The following is an 11,414-nucleotide window of genomic DNA, read 5'->3' on the forward strand; positions in this document are numbered from 1 at the left end:
AATGTAATTATGCTTCGATTATTATCTTCTGTCCCACATATCTCTCTGTAAATATAAAAAAATGCAACAGTGGAATATTCAGTGGTAACAGGTGATTCTATGAACGGTTATTCTTCTGAGCTGTTACGTAGTAATCATAAATAAACAAAACTCAGCTTGCTTTAGTCAGTCTCTTCAGATTGCAATATTCAGAATTTTAATGCTGTGTTCACCTCTGCTTTGCTCAGTAACAGTGGACTGGCAACTGAACTATTCCATGACCACTGTAATAAATAAAATTGTTGATGAAGGAAAAGCATTTTAAGAACTCAGTGTCTTCTTAATGAAGCGGTATTAATACATTTTCTTCCAATGTTTGTATCATAGTTAAATACATATAACACAGAATTTACCGTGCTAACCAATTTTAAATGAAGAGTTCGGTGGCATTAAACACATTCATGTTGTTGTGCAACTATCACCACCATTCATATCCAGAATTCTTTTCATAAAAATAGGAAATGCCTCCTGAATTTCTACAACATCATTGAGCAGGTGTCATGCTAATCTTCTGTGTATTGTTCCAATTTCAGTCTATGTGCTGCTGAAGTGAGCACCAGTACACAGTCTAATAAAAACACTTTTTTACACAAAGAAGAAGAAAATTACAGAGACTGTGCCTCTGACAAGCAAGATCTGTTTGATGATTATTGTGAAAATAAGGGCTTTGATCTATTCCACAATGCTTGGTATCAGAGAGTTGAGGCACGGAAGGGGACTAAAATACCTTTCGATTCTACACTCAAAGGCAGGATGTAGGAAAAGCTTGTCAGATCCAAAATGATCTTTTCTGTATTTTCCTAGTTTATCTGATCGAAAATGAAACAATTGAAAAATGACTCAAACCCAGATTAACTGAGTTCTTACTATATGCCAGGCACTGTGCTAAATAATATACAATGCATTGTCCAGCTTCATCCAAAAAGAATGCAATGAGGTAATTCTCTTGTTTTCATTTTAAAGATAGTAAAACTAGGAGTCAGAAATGGCAGGATAATTAACTACCCGTGGTCTCACAACCATTGTGAGTGAAGGAGGTAGCTCTGGGTCAGTCTGACTGCACAGCTCTTGCTCTTGACCTCTGTGATCTGTTGTGTTGACTTCGAAGTGATGGCAGACCACATCTGCCCCCAATTTTTTTCAATTTATGGCCTTAGACAATCTCCCCAAACACATCCCATTCTTATGAACACACCATTTATTTGCTGGACAATGGTACCTCTTCCAGGTTTTGCACTGGACCCTCACACGTATTTCTAAGTGTTTTACAAGCAAACATTTTCTCTATGACTGCACTCAAGATCTGTGGTTTGGGAGGATGGGGAAAGATTTCATCAGCGTTCTGCAGTGCGGTTTCTCTGTATTCATGCTCATCACTGCTGACTTCTGAGATGATGGCTTTGAAATTAGAACATCTCTTGAACTATAACTGCTATGCCAGAAGACATCATTTAGAATTCAGTTTCGGCTCTGATATACAAACATGCCTGCATCTACATTCTGATCCTAACACCTGTTATGCACTAAGAGATATATCTACATCCAGAATTTGCCCTAATGGAGCCGGGTTATCATATACTATCTAATTCAGGAAGCCCTTAAATATTTGTTAGCCATTGGTGAAGTTTCTGCTTGCTTTACTCAGACTTTGTTTTGTGACTCCTGCTACTGTTACCTGGGAAGAACTCTCCGCTGTGGAAAGAGCATGGTTTTGGAAGACACCTGACCCTGGTTTGATTTTGAATGCTCTATTTTTTGCATATAATGCACAGTTATGTTCAGCTTTTTTTAAATTTCTAAGATTACAGATGTAATTTTAGATTTGCCTATGATCAAGTAGAGGTTTATACAGCTGAGTGGAAATATATTTCATGTTTGTTGCTGGGGGGTGTAGTAGAGGGGCTTGGTAAAGGGCTTTAGTCTTGCCCCAACCAATCTATGCGGTAAAAGAAGCTGGTCTGGGTGAGCGCTCTGTTCCTCTCATGCTTCCTTCCTTCATGCACTCCTCTTCCTTCCTCTGAGCATCTTCCCCCCGCAGGCCTGCCCAGCCACAGATATCATCCCATAGATCAGGTTAGATGCACGAGGGCAGGTGGGCAGGAGGCTGCAAGTAGGGAATGACTTTCCTAATCACCTTCCTTTTACTCCCCTCCTTACGCACTGGATTCTGTGCTACTGGAAAAGGTAGACAACTCTGCTGTCTCAGAAGCCAGGCTGACTTTTCATTTACCATTTTGCAAATACTGAGAGAATTGCTTTTTATTTATTTAAGAAAGTGTGGTATATACATACAATGGAATACTATTTGGCCTTAAAAAGGAAGGGAATTCTGCAATGTACTACCTACATATGAATGAACCTTGGGAACATTACGCTCAGTGAAATAACCCCATCACAGAAAGACAAATATTGCACGGATCCACTTATACAAAGTATCTACAGTAGTCACATTCATAGAACCAGAGTGGAATGGTGGTTGCAGGGGCTGAAGGGAGGAGGGAATGGGGAATTACTAAACAATGGGCAGAACGTTTCAGTTATGCAAGATGAATAAATTCTGGAGAGCTGCTGCACAACACTGCACCCGTAGTCAGCAATGCTGAATTTAAGAGGCTAGATCTCATGTTAAGTGTTCTTGCAGCAATAAAATAAAATTTAAAAAGCTTCTTTTTAAATCTAGATTTCCAGTGCAGAACGCTAGATTGCACTTGGGTTATGCTCAAAGCTCCAAAATGCATCTGGTCTCTCTAATCTGGCAATTTTTCACATCCAGAAAGTAAGTTAACTGTGTGGAGCTGAAGAGCTGAATTTCTGGGGCTTGGTTTGCTCTTTTAGGTTATGTCACCCAGAAAAAAATTTCCAACTAAGTACCATAAACAAAATATTGTCTTCAAATCAGGGCTTTTCTTAAATAAATAAACTGAATTCTTAAAGATACATGTTATTTCCCATGTTATCATTTGGGAGATGAAATACTACTTTGAAATTTGAGTCTCCTCCTCTTGCCCCCAACTTTCAATTATTTTCTGAAGTTTGTGCCAAATATAATTCTTGGTCAAGCAGACGATGTTTCTTCAACATGAGCAATTCTCAATGTTTTCAGCTTTTAATTTTGTTGCCTCAATTTTTATTGTAATTTGGGTTTTCTGAGGCAGAATTGTTTTAAATGAGCACAGAAGTTTCCATTGTTTGGTGTCCTACAAAATGAGCACGCCTGAGTTGCAACCATTAAAGGCCTTCCATGGGTCAGTTTTTGTTATTGTTCCCCTGTCCGGTCCCCCACCTAAACTTTATTTTATACGAGTGAGCTAAGAAGAAGCAACTATTATTTGACCAATTTATTTAAATAAAAAATGAGTGACTAAGTGTCTCCCAGAAAGATGGCCGGAGGTGTTTTTAAATTCTGAATGCTACAACTAAATTTAGCCGAAGTGCACTGCTTTCTGAATGCTTCCAAAATGGAACACTGTGCTTTTGATTGTTGCTTTGGGAGCCTCATTAAGACTTTAAAAGGTCAAAGGAACAAGGACTGGAGCAAAATACATTCATTTGTAATACACACAGCACAATCAAAATGTAGAAATCCACCACTTACACCATGTTTCTGCTGGGATATTTGTGTAGTACTCTTTTTGTGGGTAGCTGATGTGTCTAAACGGTTGCATTTACTCTACCAAGTGTCTACAATATTGTTACTAGTGGAGAAATATTTCACATGGCCAATTGTTTGCTTCATAAACTAATTTCTGAACAGAGGGTGATGTCAGAATCAGATATTTTGGCCATAAAATAAAATCACTTCCCTCATAGGTTTAAACTTTCTTAAGAGATTCTTCATAGGGCCTCTGCTCTAACACATTACAAATGTCATGAGATGAAGAGAGAACGCAATGATTTGGGCCCCTGGAAAGTTGCCCTTGAAGGATGACATCAGATTTTGATAAAGAATATATTGAGAGTACAAACTATCTTAAAACTCAGTTTTCCCAGAAGAGTCTCATCTAGCCCGAATTCAATTTTCTCAGGAACATTCCAGTAATTTGTTTCTGCTCCTAAGAAGATTATTTTCATGTGATATCCTATAGAGGAATCAGTGGGAGCTTTCCTTTAGTTTGAAGTCAGCCTTTAGTATCTTCTTTCCCTAACATATTAAGAGGATAGCATAATTTTAAGCACCTTGCTACTTGGTTTTTCACATTCTATATTTTAGCTTTTATTTTCTTTGGCTCTTGAGTGTCTCAATAAATTATAATGAAATAACCCCAGAACTTTCCTTTTTGTGTCCATAATTGACTCTTACAATATTTGATATTCTTATAAGGATTAAGACCTACCATATTTCAGGCACTGGTCCAGGTGCTAACAATTCACCAGTGAAATATGGATAAAAATCCCTGTCTACATAGACCTTTCGTTTTTGTATATATATCTATACCTAAGTTTACCTTTTCTACCCTCAACCTCCAGCAAAAGTTCCCCAAATTATCACCCATCTTAGAATTTTAAAGATTGTGTAACTTTTTGAAGGAATCACTATGAATTATTTTCAGTCTGTGGATACAGTGTTCATGGTACTCCTTGGAGGGGAGGACTAAATCAACGCTATTTAATGTTTTTATCAATGAGCAAGATCAGTGATTCTTAACTGTGTCCTTTGGAGCACCCGTGTCTCAGTCCCTGAGATCTACTTCATAGCTCCTGATTCACAATCTCAAGGTGAAGAACAGGAATATGCATTTTAAACAAGTAGTCCAAGTGATCCTTACACATGCTGAAGTCTTCGAATTACTTACTAATTTAGACAAAAAGATGAAAAAAAGATCTTAAATTAGAAAATGACCACAAGCAACTAGACAAAGAGGACTGACCTCATGTATTCTTGGTACATAAAATGCTGTGAAAGGGCAAAACAGTTATTTTCTGAGCAACTGGCACCAGAATCTCTCCTAGAGAGAAGATTGTTTCTTGTTAAGAAAATACTTTGATGTCTGCATGGAGAGACAACATAATAAGCCTATGAGAATAAATGCCACTGAGGCACAAAGAAAAAACAAAATTGAAACAAGATTGGAGGACACTGAATATACATACAGAGAACCATACATCACAGGGGGAGGCTGGCTGCTGATGGCAATGACCTAGAGGATGTCTAAGACTGAATTTTTAGGCCTTTGTGTGGTTGTGAGATAAACTCCTTTTTTCTTCCCAAATATTCAGTGATGGCTGCTACACACGCAGAACCTGATGTGAGTGGTTTTCATAGGAATCAAATTAAATCAGTGGAGGTCTCTGTCGAGGTTAAAATGGAGTGGTGAGGATGAAGGAACAACTAGCAATCAGAAGTTGGGCAGAAGATGGTGGATTAAGAATGGAGAAATCAAGGCCAGAGAGTTAGGAGAAACGACTGGGAATTTTCAGAAATTCAGAGGAAGACATTAATCTTGCCATAGAATGAGGAACGGAGGGGTTGAAGTTAATTTTGTATGGATCTTGAGGCATAGGAAGACCCAAGAGGATGTTTGGCATTATGTTTAGTGACCATTTTATGTGATTATGCCTTATCTTTTTGAATAGGTTTTGGGTTTCTAGTTAGCAGGGTATTCTTGTCTTTTTAAAAAAATTATTAACCACTTTTCTGCATGTTTTATATTTTACACACTGTAGGCTGCCACATAGTTATTGAAATTTTTTGGTGCTAAAGTGAAAAGTGTAGTGAATAGTGAATGAAAAGTGTCCTAGATTTATGATCTTTAAGTTATTCCCTTGTGGACCTTTTAAATTCTGGGCCCTTAAGTCTTACAGACAATTTCAGAAAATAATTTGTCTAAGCCTCTATTTCTAGAATGTCTGAGTTATTTAATATTTACTATTTCCGTGGAATGAAATGGTCATTCACTTGAAATAACATCTATAAACTACTTTTCTATATGAAAATGTATGATACTTCAATTTCCCAAAGTTAGTTTAATTTCCCAGCAAGCATTTCAGACCTTATATGTGCTCTAAAGCCTAATGATTATTTTAACTTTGTGAGTTAAAAATTTGTGGCTCAGTTCATTACATTTTTAATGCTGGAAGTACATTTACTTTCCTATGAGGATTCTAAATATTTAGAGTAATTATTCTTGGCATCTAGAATTTTGTTGGAGGATGCATTAAAAAAAATACTACTTGGTACCTCTTATGGGTAAAGAAATCAAGGCATAAATAAGTGGATAAGGCACAGAATAGCATTTAATTTTTGGAATTCTGGTCATAACTAACAGTAATTTCCATGCTGTGAGAAATTTCCTTTAAATCTTTTTCATCTGCAAGAGAGCTTTTGTGTTGATCTTACGTATATTAGTTTCATGTTTTACAACAATGCCTTGAAATAAGTTAGTCATTCCTCAGTATCCCCTAGGATACTAGAGATTCCAAAATTTGTAGACGCTCAAGTCCCTTATAGCACATCCTCCCATATACTTTAAATCATCTTTAGATTACTCATAATACCTAACACAATGTTCATGCTAAATAGTTGTAAATACAATGTAAATTGCTATGTAAATAACTGTTGAGCATGCTGCAAATTCAAGTTTTGCTTTTTGGAAGTTTCTGGAATTTTTTTTCCTGACTATTATTGATCTGTGTTTGGTTGAACCTGAGGATGTGGAACCAGTGGGTACTGAGGACCGACTGTATATGCACATAAGTCAGTAAGTCATTTGCACATAAGTAATCTGCACATAAGTCATTTGCATTATGCTTTTATAACCAACCATCTTGTGTGACAGGAAATATTGTTTCCACTTTATACACAAGTGTGCCAGGCAGATTTTGAGATGACCTCCAATGATCCACAATTCCTTCTTGATTATTTGACTGTGGGCTGGACCTAGTGACTCATTTCTAAAGAATAGAATATGGCAAAAGTGATGGGATGTCATTTTTAAGATTAGATTACAAAGAAAAGGTAGCTGCCATTTTCCATTTCCTTTCTTTCTCTCTCATGGGCTTTCTTTGAAGGAAGCCAGCTGCTACGTTGTGAGCTGTCCTAAGGAGAGGTCCATGAGATAAGGAACTCATACCTCCAGTCAATGTCCAATGAGGACCTGAGACTCGCCAACAGCCATGTAGGTGGTTTGGAATTGTACCCTGTGGAGCCTTGATATAACTACATCTACACTTTGATTCTAGCCTTGTGAGATAAACTGAGCCAGAGGCATCCAGCAAAGCTGCATTTGGATTCCTGACACAGAGATAATAGGTAATAAATATTCATTTTTTAAGCTGCTACATTTTGGGGTAAATTGTCTTAGTCCTTTCAGGCCACTATAACATAATACCACAAACTGGGTAGTTTATAAACAACAAAACTTTATTTCTCTCAGTTATGAAGACTGGGAAGTCCAAGATCTAGGGGCCAGAAGTTTTGGTGTCTGGTGAGACTCACTTCCTGATTCATAGGGCATCTTCTTATTGTGTCCTCACATGGTGAGAGGGTAAGAAGGCTGGGTGGGGTCTCTTTCATAAGGGCACTCATCCCATTCACGAGGGTTCTCCCATCATGACCTGCTCACTTCCCAAAGACCCCACCTCCTCATACTGTCACCTTTGGAGGTTAGGACTTCAACAAATGAATTTTGGGAAGACACAAACATTTAGTCTATAGTATTTGTTATACAGCAATAGATGACTAATACATGAGGAAGCTGAATCCCAGAAAGGCCATATGATTTGAACAAGGTATCACACAAAGAATTGAAAACTTAAGTGTTTTCTGATCACTTGGTCAGCGAAAGGCTCTCTGAGAAGCTGGCACTAAATAGATACCTAAAGGAAGTGAGCCATGTGAACATTTGGGGAATAGGTGTTCAGGCAGAGAGACAAGCAAGGGCAAACGCTCTGTCATGAGAACACTGGAACAGCATCAAAACCAATGTGGATAGAGAAGAATGAACTCGAGAAAGATGTAGGGGATGAGGTCAAAGAGACAGGCAGAGGCCAGATAATGCAGAGCTTCTAGCCACGGTAAGGACTTTAGATTTTGTTCTAATTCTAATGGAAGGACATTAGGGTATTTTAAACAGAGAAGTGATATAATTTGATGCACTTTTTTATATTTGTGGAGAACAGAAAGAAAACAACAGGAGGAAAGACCTAATAAAAAGATTTACTGAGGCTGGTAACTTGCCTGGCTGAGTGGTAATGATAGCTTGGACTAGAGACGTGGGAATGGAAGTGGTAGTAAGTGGTGGATTGAGTGCTTGGAAATAGAAGTAGTTTTCATTTCTGGTTGCTTCTATCGACATTTTGTCAAAGAGCATGCATTTCTGGAAGGGAGGTTTAATTATGACCAGAGAGCAATCTAGGTTTTTGATCACTGGAATTTAATGGTTTTGAAATTATGGCTGTACTCTGCTTTAACCAAATTTGATGAGCAGTCTTGATTCAAGGCACTCAGGTGTTTGAGAAGACTTGGACTCCAGGTATGTCTAAAGGCAGGTAATGCAGGTTTGGCATTCTCCTTAGATTTTGAGCAGATGACCATATAGTGTTAGAAAGAGCCAACACTTACTTCTTTACTTTTCCCTGTGCAACCTGGACTTAAGTTGGCTTTTGTTTTCCTCTCATTTCCTTTTGACCAGCTTTTTGGGGAAGATTCCAGAGAAGTCTCCCAGCATTCACATTTTATAACTATTCTTTTTCAGAGAATGGGTATGTATGTATGTGTATACACACATGCGAACACATACAGGGAAGAGATGGCACAATCTCTACTTGATTTTCCTGTGTTTGAGAACACACATTCTAAGTAATATGCAGAGGTTTAAGTTTAGATGTTGGTTGAGATCCCCAGGGAGCTGAACACTGGCACTTTTATTTTGAAATGTCCTATTCCTGTCTCATCAGCTTAACCTCCCATAATTTTTTTTCTCAAAGGTGAACTAGAGTCTTTCATTCTTTTCATCTGTCCCACCAGGAGGCCTAGAATTGAACACATTTCAGGAGAGCTCTTTGTATACTTGATTTTTTCACAAGCTTTGTTTTGTAAAAAAAAATAAATAAATAAAAATAAAAATTCATCTGGTAATTTTGAGTCTTTTCATCTTAAAGGAAGAAATTATGTGGTAAAATTTCAATAAGCAGCTCTGAAATATATCTCCCTTTTGATAAGTGTAATTGCCTTTTTCAGATTTCAGAAATAAGGTCTAATATGTATTCAATACGAATGATATGAAAAACTCATTCATCCACAGGGTGCGATTCAGATTTAGAGTAAAACATCCAAAAAACCCACAGATCAACTTCCTCAATAATAAATTCATGTAAACTATGGATTTTAAAATAAATACATTCTTGGGGAATAAAATAAATGACATTTGAGAAGTTACTAATTGTTTGTAGAGGCACTGTTTATGTTAAATGCATTATGCTGAGTGAAAGAAGTCAGACAAAGGCAGGTACTGTATGATATCACTTATATGTGGAATCTAAAAAAATACAATAAAGTAGTGAATATAATAAAAAAACCAGACTCACAGATATAGAGAACAAACTATTGGTTACCAGTAGGGAGTGGGGGAGTGGGAGGTACAAACTACTGGGTGTAAGACAGGCTCAAGGATGTATTGTACAACACAGGAAATGTAGCCAATATTTTGTAAAAACTGTACATGAAATGTAACCTTTAAAACCTGTATGAAAAATAAATGCAGTTTAAGCAGTATTTTCCCAGCATTTTACCAACTAAGATCTCTTACCCTCTTCATCATTCCTTGATCATCTACTACATTTAATCCATCCCAAATGAGTAAAGGTCCTGCAGACTGTTGGTTGAATCTACCTACAGAACAGGCATTTCACATAGAAAACATACCTTATTTTCATTCTCTCAGATGTGAGAAACATCATATCATGATGGAAATTGGAATAATTCCAGCCTTAGAAGTGTCCTCTAGAATTCCCAGATGTCATGAATTCTCACTTCGGAGTGGAGGGATCATAATTTATAAACTGCTAGGGAGTAAAAAGGGTTAAACACCCATTACATTGGGTGTTAAAAAGTAGATGTATATTTTGTGCTTTTCCTCATTATACAAAAGCAAAGGTTTTTCATTATGCTAGCACAGTAAATTTATTATTTTCAGGCTAGTGCCTCAACTTCTGGAACACAGAATTAATGGGCTCTTGGAAATCCTCTCTGAATCTCCCAGAGTTAATGGTGGTTCTTCTCATCTGTCATCTTAAATTGTAGTATGTCTCCCAGATGCATTAAAGCAAACAGACATTCTAAACTTCTTTGCATTCCCATTGGCACCAAGCAAAAAAAAAAAAAAGTAAAAAATTAGTTCTTTACAAGAAAACTCCAAAACTGGAAGCCCTGACTATAAACTTGGACGTCACTCAGGTTTGCCAACCAACTCTTTCAGACTGCAAATGACACATTTCTTTATAGAGCTATTTAGATAATAATGGAAGGTTTAATGACTTGTTTTCTAAACTAGCAACCAATGTCAAGCCTGTGAGTTTGATGACTGCTTTTAAAATGATCCGTTTGCAAAAAAAACCCAAAAAACAAAAAACTGCATCTGTTTTCTGGTGAAATAATTAAAATTGGAAGTGATAAGAATATGTTAATCTTCAACATTACACTTGTTTTTGGTCATATTTTGAGAGAAGACTATTTTCTGATCCACAATTATGGCATTAAAGTCACTGAGAATGAATTAATTCATGGCTCCATGTATCTCTCTAGGAGAAAAGAGTAACAGAGAAGTTGTGTAAGTAATTTCATCATTTTATGTTGTCTCATGTTGGAACTGGACCCAGTTTAGCCTGGGGAGAATCCAAATCACTGTTGAAAAGAAACCAAGTTTGTAGTCAAAAAACACTGCTACATACAGCAAGTCCAAAGAATGAGGCAAGCCCAAGAATGGGGGAAAAAAATGAAGTTAGAAAGCTAGAGAAAAAGAGAATGTGAGAATGTAGTTTAAGGAACTGGTCCAGTACAGTGGTTTATAAGCAAGGTCAATCGTTTTCAGATAGTTCCAGTATTCTCCTGCAGCGATAATGGCACATCAAAATGAGAGTGGGATTTATAGGAACAGCAAAACTCAAACCTTCACTGTCTCCACCCCTTACCCATAATTGCTATATTTCCTTCAGTGTTTATTTTTTCTTGGTACAAGACAGCTAAAAAGCTGAGTGACAGGGCAGTTAAACAGTGAGGTTTCCCTGACTTTGTCCTAGTCAATGCCTACCTTTTTGTATAGTTATCAATAGCATCCCCTTCACAATCCAGTTTCCTAGTTTGGATGATAAAGTTTATGGTCACTCTAGCAACGGCCCAAGATGAGAAGGTATGAGCACTTTAATCCTTTGTGGATATT

General features: G+C 37.2%; 1 non-coding gene across 1 annotated transcript; it reads right to left on the reverse strand.

Annotated features, from left to right (window-relative positions):
- Positions 1-489: 489 nt before the first annotated feature.
- LOC123614721 (U6 spliceosomal RNA) lies at positions 490-596 on the reverse strand. The gene has a single exon (XR_006722203.1). It is a non-coding gene; the product is annotated as a U6 spliceosomal RNA (small nuclear RNA).
- Between the last annotated feature and the right edge of the window lie 10,818 nt (positions 597-11,414).

This window comes from Camelus bactrianus, chromosome 7 (genome assembly GCF_048773025.1).
Source record: "Camelus bactrianus isolate YW-2024 breed Bactrian camel chromosome 7, ASM4877302v1, whole genome shotgun sequence".
Classification (NCBI taxonomy): domain Eukaryota; kingdom Metazoa; phylum Chordata; class Mammalia; order Artiodactyla; family Camelidae; genus Camelus; species Camelus bactrianus.